The following is a 24,116-nucleotide window of genomic DNA, read 5'->3' as shown; positions in this document are numbered from 1 at the left end:
TCTGTAGTCTCAACACAGCAGCTGGGGATGATGCGAGTTCTAGTCCAACAGCAGCTGCTGAGCTACTGGTGGGTCATCCCTAGCTTCTTGGTTAATTGCTGTGAATAGCTATCCCTCCCCACCCCTCTAGTGCTTCAAGTGGCAGCTATTGCAAGGAAGCAGAAGCAAGATGAAAGTGTAATGTCTGTGGAAGCAGATCTCTATGGAAATCTCTCTTGAGCACGTCTTGGGAGAAACCAAGAGGTAGTAGAGGGATCTGATGGGCTGTACACAACCCTGCGTTGTTTTAACCAAGAATCTTTTCAATATGAAATATATAAATATTTTTAAAATAAAGCATAAGCATCAACTTTAAAATATTTGTAACTTCTAATATAACTTCTGTGTAATCTAACTTCTGACTTTTCAGGGCTCTTACAAGGACCCTTCCATTCCAAACATGCATGATTCCCTTTTGATCAACAAGACATGCAATACTCCTGCAAGGTTTTGTAGCTGAGGATGATGGGAATTCTAGTCCCAAAACATCTGGGGACCCAATTTTAAGAACCCTTGGCTTCTGGAATTTATATCTGCCCTTACTGCCGGGACCTCCAAATATGCAATTCTTCTATCCTCACAGTAGTCCTGTAAAGTAGGTCAGGCTGAAGAGAATGACTGGAAATAGAAGTTGGACTACAACTCCCATCATACCTGACGGTTAAGAACCTAACAGCACTGCTGGATCAGACCCAAGGCCTATCTAATCCAGCATGCTGTTTCCCCATAGGGGCTCACTGGATGCCTCTGGGAAGCCAACAGACAAGAGATTCTCAAACTTGGTCCCAGATGTTGTTGGGCTGCAACTCCCATCAAGGGAAGGGATTCAATCAGAAAAATAAATCCATGCATCACTGGTCCCTCTTTACCAATTATTGACATTAAAAAAGTGTTCACAAGTATATGTGCGAGTGTACCTCTATACTATCTATATCTGTACTTGGGATGGTTGTGTGTACCTCTGCAGACATCTCTCCCGTGGGAAATTATTCTCAAGGCTTAGCTTAAATCTGCTTCCTCATAACTGCAGTCAACTTGTGGGGGCAAATAGAATCAGTCTGGGTGTCGGGGGGGGGGGGGACAGGACTTGCAGATCCCTTGCAGACTTAATGTGACGATCACAGCAGAATCATGGCATTTTAGAGTGGGAAGGCTCCTTGGAGATCATCGTTATCTGGCTTCTGTCTGAAAACCATCAGCAAAGAAGAGCCCAGGACTCCATGAGGTGACCTTGGCAACCCTTCTCCCATTTGGGAAAGCATTCCTACTGCCTAGCCTAAACCTGCATTCTCGTATTGGCAGCGTTCAGTGCTGCGCTCAATAGCAACAGAGAGGAAGTACGCTCCTTTTTCAACACCTTTGATATCTGTGGACTGCTGTCTTTTCCTATGTAGCTCTCTGACAGTCTGGCCTCTGGAGGTGGTAGGAGTCAGACTTACCTCTCCATCTTCTGGGAAGACAAATTCAAGAGGTTCTTCAACACTGTGAAATAGAGAAAGATTTCTTATGCTTTGCTAATCTCTTAGGAGCTACTCAATGGCACAGCAGGGAAATGACATGACTGCCAGAGGTTGCCGGTTCAAATCCCTGGTGGTATGTTTCCCAGACTATGGGGAACACCTATATGGGGCAGCAGCAGCGGGAAGGTGCTGAAAGGCCTCATCTCGTACTGCATGGGAGATGGTAATGGTAAACCACTCCTGGTCACTAGGAGTCGATACCGACTCGACGGCACAGTCTACCTTTACCTTTGATCTCTTAGGATTTGCTACAATCTCCATATACACAGAGGAGTGCTAGACAAGGCAGGGGAGTTTTATGAAAGCAAGTAGTTTTAAGAAAATAAAGTTTAGCAATTAGCTACTTAACTTGACTCAATTAGCAGCTACCCCAGCTAACTGAGCAAAGAGACACCTTTTAAAGTGCTGATGCTCTGATATTTATATACCGATGGCATTTGTAAGGTAAAGTGTGCCGTCAAGTCAGTTTTGACTCCTGGCGCCCACAGAGCCCTGTGATTTTCTTTGGGTTTACCATTGCAGGGGGCAAGCAACAGGCCCCATCCAACCCCAGCACAGCATCCCTCCAGTGGCTGTTGCTGGCGTCTGTCTTAGGGTTCTTTTTCGATTGTGAGCCCTTTGGGACAGGGATCCATCTTTATTTTTATTTCTCTGTGTAAATCGCTTGGGGAACTTCTGTTGAAAAGCAGTATATGAATATCCATCGTCATTTTGTGAGGCTTGATGTTTAGCAAATTTGAGACGGCTTTTGTATGTTTTCTTTATCTGAAAATAGATTGGTGGGAGTGTTCTGAGCCCGATCTATACTGTCTGTAAATACTCTTCAATTGTTTACATAGTGTCCTACAGCATGAGTCAAACCAATGATTAGTTGCTCTCTTACAATGAGCATATGAAGACTGTAACTTGCTCAGACATGAGAACTTTTGTATAAGAGCATCTTCTAATACTCTGGATATAAATCAGGCTGCACTCTAACAAGCAGTGGAAAAACCTGAATTGCGTGTGAACTGCTCCCCAATAACTTGTAGGGACTTCAGGATAAATCTGGCCAACATGTGAATGCAGCACCTCCATTCCAGAGGAGGTGTGTGTTAAAGGGCTTTAAAAGCCTCATGTGAAAAACCTCCTGGAATCAAACTTTACTGAATTTGTTCAAGAATTCTGAGAAAACAAACATAGGCTCACCCTGCATGGTTGAAAGTCTCCTTTGCTAATCTGCAGCGAGGAGGCCATTTTAATAATTAGTGTTTCTGGTGTGTTCTAGGCATTAAAAGTGGCACAAATATATAGTACTCAATGTATATCACTATATACTGTGAAGTGTGCGTGTGTGTATTCAGTGAAATGTATTTCCAGGCAGCATACTTATTTTGAAATATCAGACTTAAACCCTTGGGGGCCTGGGATGTGTGGAGGCCCTGGACTTTGAGGGGCTGGGGGCCCATTTTAAAATCTCATCTCTGGGCCCATTCCAACCTTGCTATGCCCCTGGTGGTCACTACACAAAACTTTCTGCACAACACCTGCACAGAAGAAACTTCCATGTAGAAAATGTGTCTCTTGTAAATTGACCCTGAATTTTCCATCCATGACTGGGATATCTGAGAGTTAGAGTCAATAATAAAAGAACAGCACACTGCTTGTGACAGGAAGGGGCAAATTACAATGATTTCTTAGTCTGGCAGGGGCTGGTTTTGGCCCTGGCAGAACTTGGCTGTCTGCTCCTGTTGCAAATGCAAATTCCTCTGTCTCGTGTGGCAAACTAATGTATCCTCCTCCCTCCTGGTGGCAAAGTAAGCACTAGTGTGGTGAATGCACATATACCCCATCATGAGCCAACAGTCATCACAAGACAAAGGCTGGCAGGAATCATTCACTGGTTTATAGACACACCACCACCACCACCACCACCACCACCTTCTTCTTCCCCTATTTTGCTAGTGGCTATTTGGGCAGGTGATCCTCTAGGACAAAGTCGCAGTTTTGTTTTGTTTTTAAAGCATGAGATGAGACAGAAAATGAAACTTGGAATCCTCACATAACTCCTGACTGTTGTTCTAAGTCTTTTACAGAGATGGCTCATGTTTTCAGGTTTTGATCAACAACCATGTCTAGATGGTACAGTGTTCTACTCTAGATGGTACAGTGTTCCTTTTAACAGGCATTTCCAGATATTGTTGACTACAAGTCCCATCATCCCTGTTTGGACAGGAGTGCAATTTCAGTGCTTGCGCTAGGCACTATTTCCCCTAGATATGCCCCTAGTTCTAGGCCCCTGATTGTCTTGGTTGCCCTCTTCTGCACCTTTTCCAGTTCGATAATGTCCTTCTTAAAATACGGTGACCAGAACTGTGCGCAGTACTCCAAATCTGGCCACACCATAGATTTGTATAAGGGCATTATAATACTAACATTTTTATTTTCAGTCCCCTTCCTTATGGTCCCTAGCACAGAATTGGCCTTTTTTCACAGCTGTCGCACACTGAGGACACTTTCAATGAGCTGTCCACCATGACCTCAAGCTCTCTCTCCTGGTCAGCCACTGACAGCTCAGACCCCATCAGTGTATATGTCAAGTTGGGGTTTTTAAAATACCAATATGCATCACTTTACACTTGCTTACATTGAACCACATTTGACATTTTGTCGCCCACTCACCCAGTTTGGAGAGATCCTTTTGGAGCTCTTCACAATCTGTTTTGCATTTCACTACACGAAATCGTTGAGTGTCATCTGAAAATTTGGCCACTTAGCTGCTTACCCCAATTTCTAGATCATTTATGAACAAGTTGAACAACACTGGTCCCAGTACAGATCTCTGGGGGACCCCACTTCACACTTCCCTCCATGGTGAAAACTGCCCATTTATTCCTGCCTTCTGTTACCCGACCACATATGAACCTGTTCTCATTCAGCAAGGCCTATTCTTCTATTTGTTTAACAATTTTGTCCTTAAGTATGCTTTCCATCAATTTACCTGGCACAGAAGTTAAGCTAAGCAGCCTGTAGTTTCAGAGCCTGATTGTAGGGAGAAATTACGTATTTTTGCTAGGACCAAAGACTCTCTTTATACCTTGAATCTCAAGACAGGATAAATACTCAATGGGTGGGGTGTATTTGAACATAGAAGGACTGTATTTCAGGATCTCTATGGAACTCCTAATGCCCTCTCCTCCCTCCAATAAAGCAAGCCACAAAGGGAGGGGCTGATTTGGATGACGTTTGTAGTGTGCAGGAGGGGTATAATGCTTCCCCCCAAATCCATAGCCCTAATGCTAATTGCTACCAGAATTTGTTAGCTGTTGAAGGGGAAATGCCCATAAGCTTTCCTTTCCGTGATGAATACGGAGATCTAAGCTGGTAATTGGCACAAGAGCAGAAGACTGGATCCCCATCCCTCTGCACCCTGGCCCCTATCCAAATCCACACATCCTGCAGCTACAGAGAGGTGGGCTGGTCATGTGGTAGCAAGCATGACTTGTCCCCTTAGCTAAGCAGGGTCCGCCCTGGTTGCATATGAACGGGAGACTTGATGTGTGAGCACTGCAAGATATTCCCCTCAGGGGATGAAGCTGCTCTGGGAAGAGCAGAAGGTTTCAAGTTCCCTCCCTGGCTTCTCCAAGATAGGGCTGAGAGAGAGTCCTGCCTGCAACCTTGGAGAAGCCACTGCCAGTCTGTGTAGACCATAGTGAGAGAGATGGATCTATGGTCTGACTCAGTATATGGCAGCTTCTTATGTTCCTACGTTAAAAAAAGAAAAGAAAATGATGCTGGGAGTTCTAGTCACTATTGCACTGTTTTGCTAAAATGGAAATAAAAGTGGGGAAATAATGAAGACACTGGCTAAATAAGAGACAATCGAGCACTAATCATCCACCATGATGACTAGACGAGCAACAAAATTGGCTGAACTACCAGAAGTCCACAGCAACAACTACAATGTCAAATATTTCTATATCACTTTTCAACAAGAGCAACAAGGGTTTTAAAGGAACCCTTGCTAACTTGGCAAGGAGGCACCTTTTACCGTGGTGATTCTCTTTATTTAGCAGGGGGAGAGTAACAGGCCCTATTCACCCCCCGCACAGTACTTCCAGTGACTGTTGCTGGTGTGTGTCTTATGTTTCTTTTTAGAATGTGAGCCCTTTGGGGACAGGGAGCCATCTTATTTGTTTGTTATTTCTCTTTGTAAACCACCCTGAGCCATTTTTGGAAGGGCGGTATAGAAATTGAATTATTATTGTTATTATTATTATTACTACATAGAAAAAAGGAAAAAGATGGTTGCCTTTCCCCAAAGGGCTCAAAATCTTTAAAAAATCTTAACACAACAACAACATATGGCTTGTTCACAGAATAGTCTGAATCTAGGTTTAATGTGGGTTACCAGCATTCGTGTGATTGCATGAACCCATGTCAAGGTGGGAATCTCAGGTTAACACCTTGGTTCACACAATCACTTCAATGCTGGTAACCCACATTAAACCTAGCTTCAAATGACTGTGTAAACCAGGCCATAGTGGTTTACTACTATGGAGGGGTGTTATGCTGGAATTGGATAGGAAGAATTGCTCCACCCACTGCTCAATATGACCAAGTCACCTCTTGAAAAGGTGGTGCCTCTTTCCTCAGTTAGCAGGGGCAGCAACATACTAGGGATGTGCACAAACCAAGATGTGCAGAGGCCATGTGTGTGCTGCTGCTGCTGCTCCGCTGCGCCAGGGCTACTGGGGGTAGCGCTATCGCAGTAGGAAGCAGCATGGAGAGGTGGCGGAATAGGCAGGCACCTGCTCTCTCCTCCCTTTTAAAGGTGCCAAAACGGTGCTGTGAATCTGTGCACAGATCTTGATTCATCCACATCCCTACAAGTAGGGATGGGCCCGGAACGGTCCAGACCTTGGCGTTCCGGTTCAGGTGGGGGGGGTAGCTTTAAGAGCGGCGGGAGGGCTTACTTACCCCTCCCGACTCTTTCCCGCTCTGGCGCCGTAATGTTACGAGTAATTGGGGCAGCAGGATACCTCCCTGCCACCCCTTCCCCGCTGTTGCTGTAAAACTCCCAGGAGTCCTTTGCGCGCGTGCACGTCACAGAGACGTGAAGCGCGCCCACGATGTGCCCGTGTGCAACACATCTCTCTGTTGCTATTGTTTTACAAATGCAACTGTCAGGATTTCTAGGCAAGAACATATCTTTGGATGGGTCTAAGAGCAGTGTCCAGAGCATCCTTAGGGATGTAGCAATGTGCAGGAAGTAGTGCAGAGCCCACCATATCCATGGGGATATCCTAATTTTCAACACAATCAAAGATGCATGGATTCTCCACATTCCATTGTGATCTGGGTAAGTGCCAGTTTCTGCATCATAGGTACTGTATTCACTAGCCCTGTACAGGTCTTATATAAGCATGGATGCTGTACCCAGCTACAGCATTCTCCAGTAGCACACCTCATCCTCACACTGACGTGTTCTTTAGCCCACACAATCTGTGACTATAGTATTTGAATGTTGTACTAGTGGATAGTGTGGGGATGGAGTGTGGACGTGAGGGACAGAGCATATTCTAGAGCAGGGATTCTCAACGTTGGGTCTCCAGATGTTATTGGACTTCAACTCCCATAATCCCCAGGCCCAGTGGCCTTTGGCTGGGGATTATGGGAATTGAAGTCCAATAACATCTGGGGAGCCAATGTTGAGAATCTCTGCTCTAGAGGATGCTGTACTTGGTTTCAGTACATCTAGCACTGAAACCAGTACTAGTATTGAAACCAGTACATCCTGGTTTCAGCATCTACGGTTGATGTAACACCTGAACAGTACTACTGCACAGGGCTTATCTGAGCCAGGCCGTGCAATCCCTGTCTGGGACCAAAATGAGCAGGTGTGGGGAAGAGATGCTCTGGAGGCCCATGGGAGTTGCAGGGAGGGAAGGAGAATCGTGTGGAGTGTCTCTTGTTTCAATCTGCAAATCAACCCTATAGGGTAGGTAAGTCCCTCTGGAAGATGGGAAGCCTGAGGCCCTGGGGTTTTCCCGATAGAGGCAGCATCCAGTGGGGGCTGTCAGACTGCTATTGCAGCCTCTTGGCCCTGTGCTACTCCAGTCTCCATGTTATGAAGAGGGCCTTGGTAAAAAGGAACGGGATGTTTTCTAGCCTCTCTTAATCTTAATACAGAGAGAGAGAGAGAGAGAGAGAGAGAGAGAGAGAGAGAGAGAGAGAGAGAGATTGATTGACCTCTTTTCTTGGAACAATGGGTAAGTGTCTGCTGCCTATTCTTCTCTTTATGAAGATCTTTGTCTGAAGTTTAGAATTTGTGTGCACACTTCTTTCAGTTTGGGATTGGTCAAGATTAAGATTATGGAGTATGGAGAAGGCAAAGAGGACAGTGCAATATAGACAGTGCCATATATTTCTATGGCAGGGTAAAGTGTGCCGTCAAGTCAATTTTGACTCCTGGCGCCCACAGAGCCCTGTGGTTTTCTTTGGGTTTACCATTGCAGGGGGCAAGCAACAGGCCCCATCCAACCCAGGCACAGCATCCCTCCAGTGGCTGTTGCTGGTGTCTGCCTTAGGTTTCTTTTTCGATTGTGAGCCCTTTGGGGACAGGGATCCATCTTTATTTTTATTTCTCTTTGTAAATCGCTTTGGGAACTGCTGTTGAAAAGCAATATATGAATATCCATCGTCGTATTTTTACATGATTATTATTATCCTCACAACCATCAGAGATGTAGTTTGGGCTGAGAGACAAGCATGTGGGCCCACAGTCACACACAGTGGCTTTCATGGCGGAGTGGGGGATTCAAACTCACGCCTCCCTGAGTCATACTCCAGTTGTCTTGTGGTAAATAGACACAACACAATCAGCACACCAAATGTGGGGTTTTACATTTCACAATTTTGTGTTTAATTCTGCTTTTCCAAGGTCAGTTTGCAGAAAAGAGGACATAAACGTGTGTCTTGATGGGCTGCTCCTGTTCCTCAATGCTAACATTCATGCTATGATGATTCTGAACAGGCTGAGATTAATTTTAAAAATCAAAGTAACAAAAAAGGGAAATTCTTACTGAATCAGGAGTGAGTTTTACAGTGAATCTGTAAATTAAGTATGGGAGAGGAGGAGGTGTCACAGCAATAATGGGCTATAACTACTGGGTAATTAACTGTATCTGCATTTCTAAGCAGATTAAAAGTTCAGCTCTCATTTGCCAATGAGGCTGCTGGGAGAATTATTTGGAGAATGTTTTCCAAATATTTTAATGCTCAGTAGGAATTACTCACAATTTCCTATTCCCACCCCCAGCCCCCGTGAGAATATACTGAGAAAACAGAATATTTAGGGCATATTCACCTCAAGCCTACCTTGGCACACTAATTGAGAGGCAGGCACAGGGAACCAAGGAGACACACAGGAATTCAAAAATGAAAACACAAAGCCAGGCAGTAAGTGATACTGAGTCCTTCTAGCCTGGTACATCAGTTAGGCAAGTCCTTCCTTTTCTGCTCCTGGGACACTGACTGGAGATGCTCCCCTCTGCCCCTGTCCTCCTGGGATTCTGGGGGGTGAGGGGGAACAGCCCCCCTGCCCTTACTGACCAGCCCCCCCTGCTCACGGGGTCCATTCACTGCTACTGAGCATTGCGATCTGGCCCTTGTCTTCCACACAGCTGCAGTGACCAGGCCTTCCTGCAACCCCCTCCACACACTTGACTTCTGCAGCACTTTCCACAAATCCAGTCCCAGGACCGCCTGCTAGCTGCCACCTCCTTCCAGTTTGCTGCATTTCAGTCAACTTTGTGCAATATTTTTAAAATGTATTTTACTTAAATGGCAGAGAGACATTAAGAGAGGCTAAAAAACCCCAATTTCTTCTCACCAAGGCCCTCTTCATAACTTGGAGACTGGAGTAGCACAGGGCCAAGAGGCTGCACTAGCAGTCTGACAGCCCCCACTGGATCCTGCCTCTATCAGGAAAACCCCAGGGCCTCAGGCTTCCCATCTGCCAGAGGAGACTTGCCGACCCTATAGGGCTGATTTGCAGATTGAAACGAGACAAGCCACACGATTCTCCTTCCCTCCCTGCAACTCCCCACGGGCCTCAGGGGCATCTCTTCCCCACACCTGCTCATTTTGCTCCCAGACTGGGATTGCACGGCCTGGCTCAGATGAGCCCCACACCACCTATCCCAGTGACAGCTGGTTTAACTTTGGGGCCTACCTCTCGTGGGCCTCAGGGGCCATCTTGGAGCACTTGCTGGGGGAAAGAGCCCCAAATGCTCTCAGCATAGAACAGAGCCATGGGGAGAAGGCAAGCCTCCTTTCCCCAATCTTTGGAGAGATTCCTTGGAAGAGATCAGGAACGCAGCATCACAGCCCAGCAGTGCTTGCCCCACAACCCAAACACAGCAGAGTTTTCCATGTTTCCCCCACAGAATTCAGAGACACAAATAGCACCTACTTTCTATAAGACGGACCCAGCTTCTTCCCAAAGCCCTCTCTGTAACTAGGAGAGCTACTAGGACCGGCTGACCAGGAGTCTGGATGACTCATCTGGAAGTCCCTGCTTTGGATCTGGCCTCAGAAGACTTCAGGCAAACCCCAATGCCTCAGTTATCCCATCTGTGATATGGAACCAACAAGACTCGCCTACCTTACAGGACTGTAGTATGGATCAGGAGACACAGCTATCAGGATCCTCCATTGCTTGCTTTGCCTTCATTCTTTTCCGATTCCCACTCCTTCTCCTGGGCACTTTTACTTTGGCACAGGCCCAACTCAGGGAAGGCTGCTAGGCCAAGTGGAGATCAGGCCTAAAAAGAGGACAGGAAGACAGTTTGGACAAGGACCAGAGAACTCCTGCAGAAAGGAATAACAGGAAAAGACAAAGGCCCCAGGAGATAAGCCAGCAGAGCCTGGATGCTGGACAGACAGAGACTCAGACATTAGAAAACACAGCTAAACATGCTCTTGTAGCAAGGGCTATCTAGACTCAGCAGGGCTTAAATAGGGGCCTGCAGGTCTCCACGCTGTAGCTGGTCTCTTCAGCCCTTATTGGGTGCAGCTGGTTCAGGCTCTACTGTTGCTCTTGAGAAGACCCCTTCCTCACCAGTCGGTCTCTCCTGAGGGAGATGCTATGCTCCCAGTTGGGTGCTTCTTTTCCATTACTGCAGATCGGCCTGGGCCCAGTGGCATTGTCACTCTTGGGGATCTGACAGGGATGGTGGTGCCTCTCTGCTGGCCATATGTTGTCCTTGCCCCCCAAGTGAATCCTTCTGTGGGGGGACAGGTCTCTCAGAGGGAGCAGAGATGTGGGGAGATCCCCGAAGGTTGATGGCTTGGGTTCCTCCATGATGTGACCCAAGGGTGTCTTATCCAAAGCCCTTTTGGGGATTGCATCAGGTTTCTCCTCATCGGCAAAGCCCTCAGAGTCTATGCCAAGGTTCCCCTTCAAGACGTCTAGTTTTGGAATCCTATCTGGTGCTCCTCTGAGTTTATTCAAGTCAGCTTGCCTGAAATCCAAGGTGCACGTCTGGTTTCCTTGAAATGTCTCCTCCCCTTGATTTTGTGGATTCTAAGATGGCACAGCCACTTTCTCCCAGGGTTACCCCCCCTTCTGCTGCATCAACCAGTGCTCTTGCCCAGCACATTTTCCACAGTCTTCATAAAGTGCACCCCCTCCAGGAGTCCTCCATGCAGGTCGCCTGGACATTGGTTCAAGAATCCAGACCTTTCATCTTGATTATGCCCTCATCACAGTCAGCTGTTTCCTTGCAGGATCCTGCATTCTCTTTGTGCAGCTTGACCTTCCTCCAGGTAGACAGAGGAAAAGACATAGGAACATAGAACATAGGAAACTGCCATATACTGAGTCAGACCATTGTTCTATCTAGCTCAGTAATGTCTTCACAGACTGGCAGTGGCTTCTGCAAGGTTGCAGGCAGGAAGCTCTCTCAGCCCTCTCTTGGAGAAGCCAGGGAGGGAACGTGAAACCTTCTGCTCTTCCCAGAGCAGCTTCATCCCCTGAGGGGAATATCTTGCAGTGCTCACCCTTCTAGTCTCTCATTCAGATGCAACCAGGGCAGACCCTGCTTAGCTATGGGGACAAGTCATGCTTGCCTCCACAAGACCAGCTCTCCTCTTGTGCCCCCAAATCTTTCACGGTCCTGCTTTGGTATCTCTTTTTCTCTTGACATAAAGAAAAATCAGATACATCCAGATGTGTAAGCACTTAACCCACAGTTCCCGGGTCTGAATGACATGCAGAGGTGTGTCTGAACAAGACCAGACTCCTCCCTCTCATGCAGGGAGGAGGGACCATGTGATCTCGTCACTCTTTCCAGTCACACTCACGATCCACAATTAGTACAAAGGTTGAGATGCCGTTTTTAACTAAAAAGAGTTAACATTGCAAAAGGAATGAGAAGAGAGTTCCCTGACCCAGAGGGGCTCACGGTCCAAGCAGCAGCTCAAGAGAGACGCCAGCAGTAGCCTCAGAAGGATGCTATGCTGAGTTGATTTGGGGACAGTTGCTCCCTGCCCCCCACCCCGAAATATAAGCGAGACACCACTTTAAAAAATGTTTTGCTCAGTTAGCAGGGAGGGAAGCCAAGCTGTGTGTCACAAGAAGGCCCGAAGATGTTTCCGTGTCCCAAAAGGAACTGCGACTTCGTCCAAAGGTCCCTCATGGCCCAGGGAGCAGGGCCGTTTCCCAAACTGTGTGGCACAAGAGGAGGACCCCCCCCCCCATTTGCTCCCTGTTCCAAAGGGCCGCATGATTAGAAAAAAGACACAAGGGAGGCCCTGGAAAGGGCGCTGTGCAGTGCTGAAGAGGGACAACTGCTCTCCCCCTGCTCAAAAGAAGAGTCTCTACTTTAAAAAGTGCCTCTCTTGGCCCAGTGGACCAAGGTCTAGCTAACAGCCGGATAAAGGAAATTCTACAGAAACCCCCTACGTCTCCTCCAAAGGGAACAGAGGAAAGCCAGGGCTGCCCTTGAAACTCCCCGCCACTTGATGAAACTCTTCCCAGCACAGAAGAGAAGCCCCTTACCCTCCATCATGATCTCTATCCTGCACCTGGCACGATGCTGAAGGCGCCCAGGAGGGAAAGGCCTGCTGGTGTCCTTGAAGCCCTTAACTGCAGCATCTGGAGATCAACCTTTCTGCTAACCCCGACAGAGGAAAGCAGAGGCGAGAAGGATGCAGCTCCTCTCCCAGCTCCTCTCTCTCACTCAGTGATGGGAACGGCTCCAGCAATGGCAGAAATCAACCCCTTTTGCTGCCACCAGAAACTTCTGAGCAGCTGACAGTTGAGAGAAGGCAGTTGGTAATATCACAGAGAGTGATGTCACAAAGAGCAAACAGGGTTCAAAAAAAATCAGTGAGGCACAGTTATAGACCGCTTCTCAAAAGAACTGACCACCCACAGGTTTGAAATAGAAATAAAAATATGTGTTATTGAATTCAAAAGAAAGGCTTGACTTGTATCTAAAGAAACACACATGACATTTCCACATGACACAGATCACGCAAGATGTTTCACGTGTCTGGCCACTAATACAGCATTACTGTCTAAAGTCCGATTCAGACATTATGCGGTACGAGTGTACAGATGTCTGTACACCTGTACACTTGTTTGTGTGAATGGCTGTGCCTGTGTTTATTTTAAAAGTGAACCTGGATATAGGCCAGGATATAGGCCAGAGAACAATTTGTTATGGGGCAGCTAACAAATAAAGTTTGTTATTATTATTAGTAGTAGTAGTAATAGTAGTAGTATTTCCTTCAAATCTGTTCTCTATTATGGTACAGATAGGAAGTGTGCTTCTGTACTGCACTCAGCATAACATGTGAATGACTGTCCTGTGTACAGATCTTTACCTGTGTACATTGTACACTCGTCGTATGAGTGTTGAACATAACATGTGAATGGGCCTTAAGTGTATGTGCTTAACTGACTAGATGCTTATTATTAGAGGAGATGGGGAAAGAAAGCAAGGGATGTTTGGGTTAAGTGGGGGGACATTAAAGTAAGAAGAGCTGGTGAGGACCACTCGGTGGGAAAGGAAGGTGCATAGGAAGGATCACGTCAATAGCTCACGTCCTTTCCATGTCTCATATGGATGAAGGTGGGGGGACAAAGGAGATGGGGGTCTCCTTCCTTCAGGGGAAGGGAGCAAATATTCACCCAAAGAGCTTATGTAACACCAAGGCGGAATTGGGCTGAATGTCAGTATCCACCCTAACTTACACCCGGAAGCATCCTTGGATAAGCACACCGACATTGCCACTGAGGGGCCCTCAGATGTGGAGAACCCCTAGACAATCCCCAACAGGGCTTCAGATGAGACATCCTTGCGTCATGTCATGCAGGAATCCAAACCATCAGCCTTCCGGGATCTCCCCACATTCTGTGAATCCCCTGACAGACCCCACCCCCATCCCACCCCTTCTCAGGGGGCAAGGGCACATCCTGGCATGGCCAACAGAGAGCTGCCACCATCCCTACTGCAGCCCCAAGAGCAACCAGCAGCCCCGCCACCACTGAAAAGGGCCGTGAGCAGGGCTGGTGAGCATGGTGGCCGGTGAGCATCATGGCAGCACAGTGTGAGATCACTTGGAGCTCTGCCTTAGTGACTCTTCCCACTGCAGGGCATGGGTCAGCAGGGCAAAGGACCCAGAGCGACTTGGGCGATGGTGATGCAGGAGCTCTGTGGGCCAGTTGCAGTGGGCTGCACACTGCCTTCCCGTCCCTCACTGTGCACTGGTGGGGGCAGGAGAGATGGGGAGCTTCTGGCGCTGGTGGCGTGGATACCTCTTCCCGTGCAGCATGACCCTGGGGGGCTGTGCTGCATGTGGAGGCAATGGACACAGACCACACGTCAGATGAGCTGCCAGCAGCCATGGCCCAGTAGGTGGATTCTAGGGTTCCTGGGGAGCCAGCCCTCCAGCAAGGCTTCCTGGTCACTGACAATGCAGCCAACACAGCCAGGGCTGCTACGCATGGTCAACTGGTGCACTTCTGTGGTGTTGTGCACACTTTCCACCGGGCCGTGCAGGATGCGCTTGGCCTCCAGGAGGGAAAGGCCAGGTGCAATGGGGGCTCCCACCACACAGGCCCTGCTGGGGCTCATAGCCAGCCTCAATGTACACCCTGGGACACCCCCTGGTTCCGGACCTTTGCTGCTCTCTTGGAAGTGCCACAAGGCTGAGGACTGCAGTGGCTCTTGGGTGCATCGGCATGGCAAACCTCTTGGTTGCATTGGCATGGCATGTCCCATCCGGTCTATTTGAAGGGGAAAACTGTCACCCTTGACCAGCTGCCCAGGTGGAGACACTACCTGGTGCAATGTGTTAGGCAAGCCAAGGGGAAGAGGCTGGGTTGCAACCAGGAGGAGGGGGCTGGAGCCCCTAGAGGAGGCGGCTGGGTCGCAACCAGGAGCAAATTCCAACCATAATTGGGGTTGGAAGTTGCCTATTCTGGAAGGACGGGGGAAATTCCCCTTAGATACAAATGCCTGCCTCCGATTCAAACACTTGAAGTGAGCATTAGGAGCTCCCAGGGCCCATATTTCTGAAGGAAATATGAACTGCAGCAACACCTCTAGATGAAAAGCATCTTTTGGTTGTGACAACCCTGCTTTGACTGAACTCCCATATTTTGTTTGCATCTTGATGACAGTTTGAAGCAGCAGACAATCTGAATGGAATCTGTTAAATCTTTCAGACACACAGATAATCCAGGTACTTGCTTAATCTTTGTTCAATGCACAGTTTTTATTTTTATAGACAAAATCCACGTACTTTTCTCCAGCAAACATTGATTGAGAAAATCTCATTCATCTCATTCATATACCAGTCATTTGGAACACGGTCTTTAACATGGATAACATGTAACAAATAATTAGTAGCTCAAGTTTCTCTTCTTTGGAGTAAAGACCTGGTAAACTTCTCCAAAAACATGCTAGTGATACTTTCTTTTATGCTCATGTTCCACTACATTTGTGCTGGCTTCCTGTTTTTAAAAAGAGAAAAAACTCATTTTCTCAAAGAAAATGTTTAATTTTTCCTTCTTTATTTCTCATACTGATAGCCTGCTCTTCCTCTAAGGACTTCAGTGCAGAATACAGGGTTATTCCACTTTATCCTCACAACAATGCTGCAAGAGAAATTAGACTGAGAGGAAGAGAAATTGACCAGGGCGCTTTCCAGAGTACACACTACAAAAGTGGCATTACTGTCTGTTAAGTGTGCTTCCGTACTGCCTGTGTTTCGACATTGCAAACCCTGTGCTGTCAGAAAGGTGTCATCTGGAAAGCTCCCAGGACATTTTCCAGATTACCCGCTGAACAGCGGTAGTTGACTTCAGCTTGGCAATATTGTTTTGAACTTGTAAATAGCGGTTGTTGCACAAAACCAACACCAGGGGAGCAGTCTTTTCTAGCTTGCATGAAACTTTTGCATTGGGAAAATACAGCTTTCTATTTACAAGGTGGTAGTGCTGAATTGCAAAGAGAAAACCTGAAAGAAGGCTTTGGAAATGTGGACGGCACCTTGCTGACAGCGCAGGGACTGCGATGTAGAAACCCAGGCAGTGCGGAAGGACAATTAATGGACATGGAGTGACCCTGTTGTAGTGTCCAGTCTGGAAAGCATCCGGGAGGCTTTTTAGACAGCAGGCCTTACCACGAGGCTTTCCTGCAAGTTTGGGGCATAACGGATATGCCGATGGAAGAAGAGGAGTTTTTAACCCTAGACATAAACCGGGCTAGGTTCCAATACGGAGGAAAACCCCTGAATGGTGTGTGAAGTGCTCTCTGAAATATTTCAGGCACTTTGGGTTAATCGGGCCGATATGTGGCCGCACACTAACCCTCCCAAAGTGAAGATGCTCCCGGAAAAAGCTCTTGCTGAAGGTGACTCAGCAAGCAACTTGATAGAGCAGCAACTTAAACCAGGTCGATTTGATCCAGGTTAATCTCACTCTTGCCACTATACTGCTGAGGATTCTTGTTCATCCATATCGGTTAACCTTTCATGTATATAATTTCAAACTGTCCTGTGAAGCATTACAGCTGATTCTTCAAAGATGGTTTTAAATTTAAATACAGAGTAAAAACCATCACCATATGCAGTCAGGGTGCAGTGCACTAAGCTGCAGAAGCCTAGAGATGTCTGTACACTCGTACCACAGGTGTTTGTGTGAATGGTTCTGTACCCACATTCATTTTAAAAGTGAACCTGGGTACAGGCCCCTCCAATGTATACTACAGATAGGAACATACTGCTGTACTTATGTGCAACATAACAGTTGATAGCTGTCCCCGTACAGAGTTGTGACTGCCCTGTGCACCCTGTGCACTCATTGTGCAAGTGCTGAACATAACATGTGAATGGGTCTGATGTCAGAATATGAACGCAGAATGCAGGGTTTTCGTGGATCAGTCCATGAATTATTCACAATCAACAATACTAAATATAACATGGCAGTTATCAAAAAGATAAAACACAATTAAACCCTAGACATTTCGCTAGAAATAAGATACCTTACTTTGAAATGTAACGTCATGAACAGTAATAAGAAAGTCTGTGGCTATATCTCTGCATGAATTTAAGAAGCTTTGACTCTAATTTGAACTCTCTTTGGATACGGTGGACTGTGTTTTAGATACGCTTTGTCCTTTCCACACTGAAGAACTATTTCCTTGTGGATGTTGGTGGGATTGGACTTGGAATATACTTTGTTAATAAAGTATGGGATTCAATCTTATTTTTATGTTTTTTGTCAATTTATTTCTAGTGTTTAATTGTGTATGTTTTATGTTTTTAATAACTGTTTTTTATGAAGTATAATTTGTCATAAAAGTGCCAATTTATATGTATTTAATCCCCACTGGTATGTTTCCCAGGCTATGGGAAACATCTGTATCAGGCAGCAGTGATATAGGAAGATGCTGAAAGGCATAATCTCGTAGTGAGCGAGAGGTGGCAATGGTAAACCCCTCCTGTATTCTACCAAAGACCACCTCAGGGCTCTGTGGTCGCCAGGAGCTGGCATCGACCCGATGGCATACATTACATTTATGTATGTTTTAGGGGCGTAATTGGCTTCTCTGTGGATCGTTGCTTCATTTTCTGAATCTAGCTAACTCCGTTTGTGCTGTTTGTAAATATATGGCAGTGCCAGGAGTATTTCCTGCATGCCCAATAGTAGAATGCAGTAGTTCAGGAATTTCGGCCCAGTAATGCAATGAAATGAAGATGCAGAGACAGTCACAAGCTTTGCAGGCTCGCACGCATAGCTGGCTCAAAATTCACCAAATACTTTAAAATTGCTTCCCTTGTAAACACAAAATAATCTCAGTGTGTTGAATAGATTTCTCTTGGACTGGAATGAAAGCAGAAATATGATGAATTATAGATAGAAAGAAAGGATGACATATTAAGTGGGGTAGTCATATATTTCTGGTAGTAGAATATTGAGACCTATATTGTTTCAATTGTGTAATGCTTTCTATTGTTTTCTATTTCACAATAATGTAACACATGAAATTAATCAAGCTGACATACACAGCAAGAAATCACCAGTGCTGTTGGGAATTCCCTCTGGAAGGAGAAACCCTTATTCATGAGAGCAGAGTGCACAGAGGCACAACACAGCGGAATTTGGTTAGGCTGAGAGTAAAATAACTTGGAGACAGTTCATAGTCTAAATGGCTCAAGACTAAAATTGTCCTCACTGTTATTCCGTGGCAGCAGCCACTTAATGGAGGGGTTTTTTCCCCTACCCGTCAAGTTTACTCTCAGGGGAAAGAGGGCTGCTTCCCCCCCCCCCCTCGTCCTTTCCAACAGGCCACAGCCCCTGGTGGGGCCCCTTATCTTGATCCCTGCCTCAACCCCTGTGGCTATGCTGATCCTCTAGGTCTCAGCTTCACCTTTGACCATGACTCAGTGCTGGACCCATCTAGCAACCGCCCTTCTATTAAAGAGGAGGAAGTACTGCACCTATTTGGGTTGCTTAGCTTACTATGCTAATTCTTAGGAGGCAACCAATAGGATTTACCAGATGAATTCTAAGCATGGCTAGCACTTGAATGAGGAGGAAGTACCCTCAGCTAATAGCTGGGGAGAGGAGGCTGTCTCTTGACAGCAAAGGCAAATATCTCCCCTTTGCCTAGCAGAGTTTGCCCTGGTTTGCCTTAGCCAACTCTCTTCCCTCCCCTAAAGGGGAGGTAGATTACTGTCAATGGGAGGACTGCAACATGCAGAAGGTCCCAGGCTCAGCCACTGACAGCATCCCCCAGTCAATTCTGGAGAATTATTTGGCTCAGTATAAGGCTGCTTCCTATTTATCCCCGCTTCTGAAACGTGGGTGAGCTGCCCAGCTGGTGTGATGCAGACAAGAATATCTGCCAGCAAGGTGGACTTTGGGCATGACACCAACATGGGAGGACCTGAATGACCTCGACCTGGGGTTGGCGACCCTCTCCCCAAACAAGGGTTGCTGGCGTTTGGGTGAAGCCTCTGCCCCATCACCCACACCACAGGTGACCTGGCGCATAACAGATGCTGTGAGGAGAACCTAGTTGGCATCGATCTGGGGTTGGCAGCCCCCTCCCCAAACATTGGGAGCTGGCGTTTGGGCAAAGCCTCCGGCCTCTCACCCACGCCACAGGTGACCTTGGCGCATGACAGATCCTGGTTGCAGAACCTTGGTTGGCCTCAACCTGGGGTTGGCAACCCCCTCCCCAAGCATGGGGAGCTGGCATTTGGGTGAAGCCTCTGGCCCCTCACCCATGCCACAAGTGACCTGGCGCATAACATATCCTGCGAGGACCAGAGGCGTCTGCTCAATGAGCATCTTGATGCGCTACTGTGCTCAGCGGTCAATGAGCGGGCAGCCAGGCTGCACCTACAACGTGGACCCATGTGCCAGACGGGCCACAGAGGCTACCAGACAGGGACAACAGCATGAGGCGGTAAGTCCGGATCCTCGACAGGTGAGTGGTGCGTGTGGAGATCAATCTACTCCAGCAGCCTCCCATCCCTCCACCAGCCACACTGTGGAGATTATCATGATTTCATCTCCCATAATGCAGCCCTCTAATGCTGAGCTGCCTGTTCCTGTGCTGCAACCTCTGTGGGAGAAGAGCATTGTATTTATTTGGTGGTCCCCCCTCCCATCTCCTAGACGCCTGCCCTCCTGGTTAGTCCCTCTATGACTAAGCGAGATAATTTAGATACAGGCCGATTGCAGTGATTCACTGCAACAGCCGGGAGGCCTGATGCACGTGGCTGGTGGGTCAGCAGTGGGGCATTTGGCTCGACTCTCTCTGGCTCCTGAGTCCACCCACTCTGGACCACAAAGAAAGGAGAGGTCTAAGTGGTTCCTCCCTAGGACTCCCCCAACCTTGCGGGTCCCTTGACGCCGAAATTGATGATGATAAAATTAATAAAGCAGCTTTTCCACTTCTTCACGAGGTGTTACCACCACCTCGCGGAGGACATGGACGCACTCGACTCTCCTTAGCCGCAGGGTATCCTGGACGGCCTCACCCCGGTAGGTCGTCGTCCAAGGCTGATGGCACAACTCCGACAGAAAAGGGCACAGGTAATATAGGGGCCCCGCTCTAAGGCGACCATGGTTCGCCGGACTGGTACCCCTCTCTGTCACGGCCTCAATGCCTCTGCTGCAACGGCCGGACCTTCTGACCCAAGGGCTGTTGCTTCAGCCAGACTGGGCATGGCTCTACTACATGCCTGGAGTTAACCGCACGCAGTTAGCGAAGAGAGGGCTATTCCAGGACGGTGCAAGACACAATCTGGGCCACTAGGCGCCAAAGCACCAATAGGAATTACCAGATGATTTAGGCCGTCTTCCTCAGAAAGGCCACCTTAGATGGGCTAGGCATAAAAAGCTGAGATATGCTTGGCCAAAGTCCCCCCAAGACACGGCTTTCCCTTCCTGCAGGCAGGCCTGGGCCAGGCTCTGGGACCCATTACTCTGAAATAACATGTCTCAGTCTTAGCTTCGGTCCTGAGCCTGAGGAGAACAGGGAGTATTCAACTCCACCTCCACCTCTCTTGTTTTTTCGAGGAGCTACCAATATCGCTCTTCCACTGATTCATCTCCTTCCTTCATGGAGCCTCAAAGAGGTACTGAATGCCCTCACATGGGCCCCTTTGAACCAATTTCATCTATCCTGCTAAAGTATATATCCGACAAGGTCCTCTCCTAGTGATGATCACTCTGGCACACAGAGTATCGGAATCGGGGGGCGCTCTCGGTTCAAAGGGAGCTCTGCGTCTTCCAGCCAGATGTGCTGGTCCTTAAGACGTAGGGTCCTTTGACCCTACCTTGGTCAAAATAAATAATTAAATAGATTAACAAACTCAGTCTTCCAAGCCCATACATTCGCTTGTAGGCAGATGGCATTCCCTGGAGGGTTGCAGGGCCTGACGCACCTACATTCAAAGGACCTAAGGCGATCCGAGGCCCTCTGCGTGCCCCTCCACGTGACTTCACAGGGCTCTAAGGCGCCTAAGATGACCTTAGCTCGTTGGACAAGGGCATGCGTCAACACAGCCTAACAAGCCCCGTCAACCCAGCTTCCATGGGGCATCATAGCACACTCTACCACAGGGCAGCCACCTCGGCGGCTTTCACAGCACAGGCGCTGCTAGGGGAAATATGCCGGGCATCCACATGGCCCGCCATTTCTCCCTTTCTCAAGCACTACAAAATTGGGGGACGGGTGCTCCAGCAAGTGGTACAGAACTGATCCACTTCCCCACTCCCCATGGTAACTTATAACTGCTCTGGTAAGTCCCTTTGTGAGCCGTGACCTCCTACTTCGAGGGAGAAAGAAACATTGGACCTACCGTGAAGGGTTCTTTCTCCTCTGAAGTAGGAGGTCACGCGGCCCACCCGTGGATCAGGGACTAGTGTGGTGTCAGGCCATGTCTCTCTGCGCCAACCTTTGGGACTAATTGTTCCGATGCTAACCTTGGAACAACCTCCGTTTCTACCTTGATTAATATCTCAGGGCATCCGTCCTCTATCCTACTCCCTTTGAGTGCTAACCTCTAGTTCCACAACACTGTGGAGTTCTGCAGCCCAATCATGAAACGCAACAGTCGGAACTAGGGAATCACACCTGAGCATGCTGGGAGAAGGGGGACAGACTTCAGCTACTTGAAAAACACCTGAGATTTCCTGTCTATCGGGAGCAAGGAGTGGAAGTCAACCCTTTGTGAGCCATGACCTCCTAGTCAGAGGAGAAAGAACCCTTCACGGTAGCTCCAATGTTTCTATTTCCTCTTCCATTCTCTGCCTCTTCCCATTTGGGCACTGTCTTTTCCCCTCACATTTGGGGGCTGGCTTTTTCTATACCTGGAACCTTGGTCTCATGCTCAACAGCGACCCAGCTGCCAGGCTCAGTGAAGAGGGCAGAGCCCAGCCGTCATGCCTAGCAGCAACCTCAGCTGCAGGGCTCAATGGAGGAGGAGGTCGATGACCCAAGAGAAGGAAGTGGGTAACTGCTCCACCCATATATATTGACCCCCCAAAGACACCCACACCCACAGAGAGAGGAATCAAACATTTGAGGAGAGTTTAATGTGAAGTACTCCCCCCCCACATACACACACACACACACACACACACACACATTAGACTTAAGTGCAAGGCTGCCACAAGAAGTTATTACAAACAGAGGGGGAATTTGATAATAAAGCAAATAATTTGATAATAAAGCTAATAGGACTCTAGCAATAGCCCTGCTCAAAAGATTCCAGAACAAGGATGTAAAGGTAAAGTGGACCATCAAGTCTTTGCTAGAATACAGGAGGGGTTTACCATTGCCTCCTCCCGGACACTATGAGACGATGCCTTTCAGCACCTTCCTATATGGCTGCTGCCCAAAATAGGTGTTTCCCATAGTCTGGGAAACACACCAGCCGGGATTCGAACCAGCAACCTCTGGCTTGCTAATCAAGTCATTTCCAAGCTGTGCCATTAGGTGCATGTACTGGTGATTAACTGCTTCAATAGCAATTAATTAATGCTTTCATTTGGGCCTTCCTGAGTCAGCCTGAGCGGGATCTAAAATGAACTGAGCTGACATCAAAAGACATGTGACAGTGGGCACACACCTTAGAGCAGGCCTGCTCAACTTAGGCCCCCCAGCTGTTTTTGGACTACAGCTCCCATAATCCTCAACCACGGTGGCCAATAGCCAGGGATTATGGGAGTTGTAGGCCAACAGCTTCAGGAGGGCCAAAGTTGAGCAGCCCTGCCTTAGAGGGAACACTGGCTGTGGGCCCTATGGGCCTGGATCTTTTAATTATCTAGCAGTGCCCCTACTTCTCTCCAGTACTCACTCTGCATATTTGTCAATAATCTCAATATTCCAAAGACACCACCATAAGCCTGCATTGATCTCTGCTCCAGAGAAAGCCAGAATTTGGGTAGCACTGTCCCTGGAATATCTCACCACTTGGAGAAGTGGGGAGTGCATGTAATAGAAGATCCACTTTTGAAAAGATAACTTGGCTGTTATCGTTATGTGCACTTCTTTGAGTGGCAGAGCTCATAGATGGGGCTGGGGAGGAGAAGAAACAGAAATCTTGGCATCTCTGCAGACTTACAACTTTGTTAGCCACAGGCCTGCAGAGATGCAAATGGAATTTGGTGGATGAACATTTCTGTTGGCTCCATCAAAGCTGGATGGACGCACTGCATATTTTGGGCCTTCTTTGCTCAAGATGCTCTTCACACCAGTTGTGTCATTATTTATTAGTTATTCTTCCCCTCACGGAAATGTTGCTTTTCAGAAACGGTTCAAAACTTCCGCTTCTGCAGAAATGATTGCAGGAGATGAATGAGTAAAAGATCATTTTTCAGATAAGATCAATTTAGTAGCCTAGGCAATGTGGCCTTTCAAATAATATTTTGACACAGGTCTTGTACCTTGTGTAAATAAAAAAACCCACACGATTCTAATCTGCATCCTAGGCAAACTAATGCATTGCTAGATTATTTTTGAGAAGCAGAATAACGAAAGGTAGTCTAAAACATAGGTATCCTTAGGATTTTCCCCCAATTTAAAAAAAAAACAAAAAACACCAATTTTAATCTCTTTTAAGAGACTGGTATAATCAAGTGTATATCAATAAACATGGCTGGTGTGCATTCAACGGTCAAATGGATGAAATCAATATTTGTCAAGTTTTGAAGGGGAAAGCAAACATTGTGATGCTACAAGCAGCACACATCAAAAATATGTAGAAAGACTTCCAAGAAAAGAAAAAGCTAGAACAAGTATCGATGGGTTTTCTGCCATTTCCAAGGATATACACGATCCTAGTCTGTATTCCAGGCAAACAGATATATTATTTTGAGAAGCAGAATAATTCAATCAAAGGTAGCCTAAAACATTAGGTATGCTTAAGATTGTTTTCAATCAAAGTCCCCCCCCCCAATTATTTAAAAATATTTTCATATTTTAATTTTATTGTTAATATTGTATTTTACAGTCTGCAGACAGATATGTATTTCTGAGA

General features: G+C 47.3%; 1 long non-coding RNA gene across 2 annotated transcripts; it reads right to left on the bottom strand.

The window, feature by feature from the left end:
• Positions 1 to 1,478: 1,478 nt before the first annotated feature.
• LOC128329281 (uncharacterized) lies at positions 1,479 to 12,881 on the bottom strand. Of its 2 annotated transcripts, none has more exons than XR_008309600.1 (3): positions 12,604 to 12,881; positions 10,207 to 10,366; positions 1,479 to 1,521 (listed from the first exon to the last, which is right to left on the bottom strand). It is a non-coding gene; the product is annotated as an uncharacterized LOC128329281 (long non-coding RNA). The 2 variants fall into 2 exon arrangements; XR_008309601.1 differs by lacking the exon at positions 12,604 to 12,881 and adding an exon at positions 10,663 to 11,018.
• Positions 12,882 to 24,116: the final 11,235 nt, after the last annotated feature.

The sequence above is a fragment of the Hemicordylus capensis genome, chromosome 6 (genome assembly GCF_027244095.1).
Source record: "Hemicordylus capensis ecotype Gifberg chromosome 6, rHemCap1.1.pri, whole genome shotgun sequence".
Taxonomy (NCBI): Eukaryota; Metazoa; Chordata; class Lepidosauria; order Squamata; family Cordylidae; genus Hemicordylus; species Hemicordylus capensis.
This window is presented reverse-complemented; position numbering and strand designations above follow the sequence as displayed.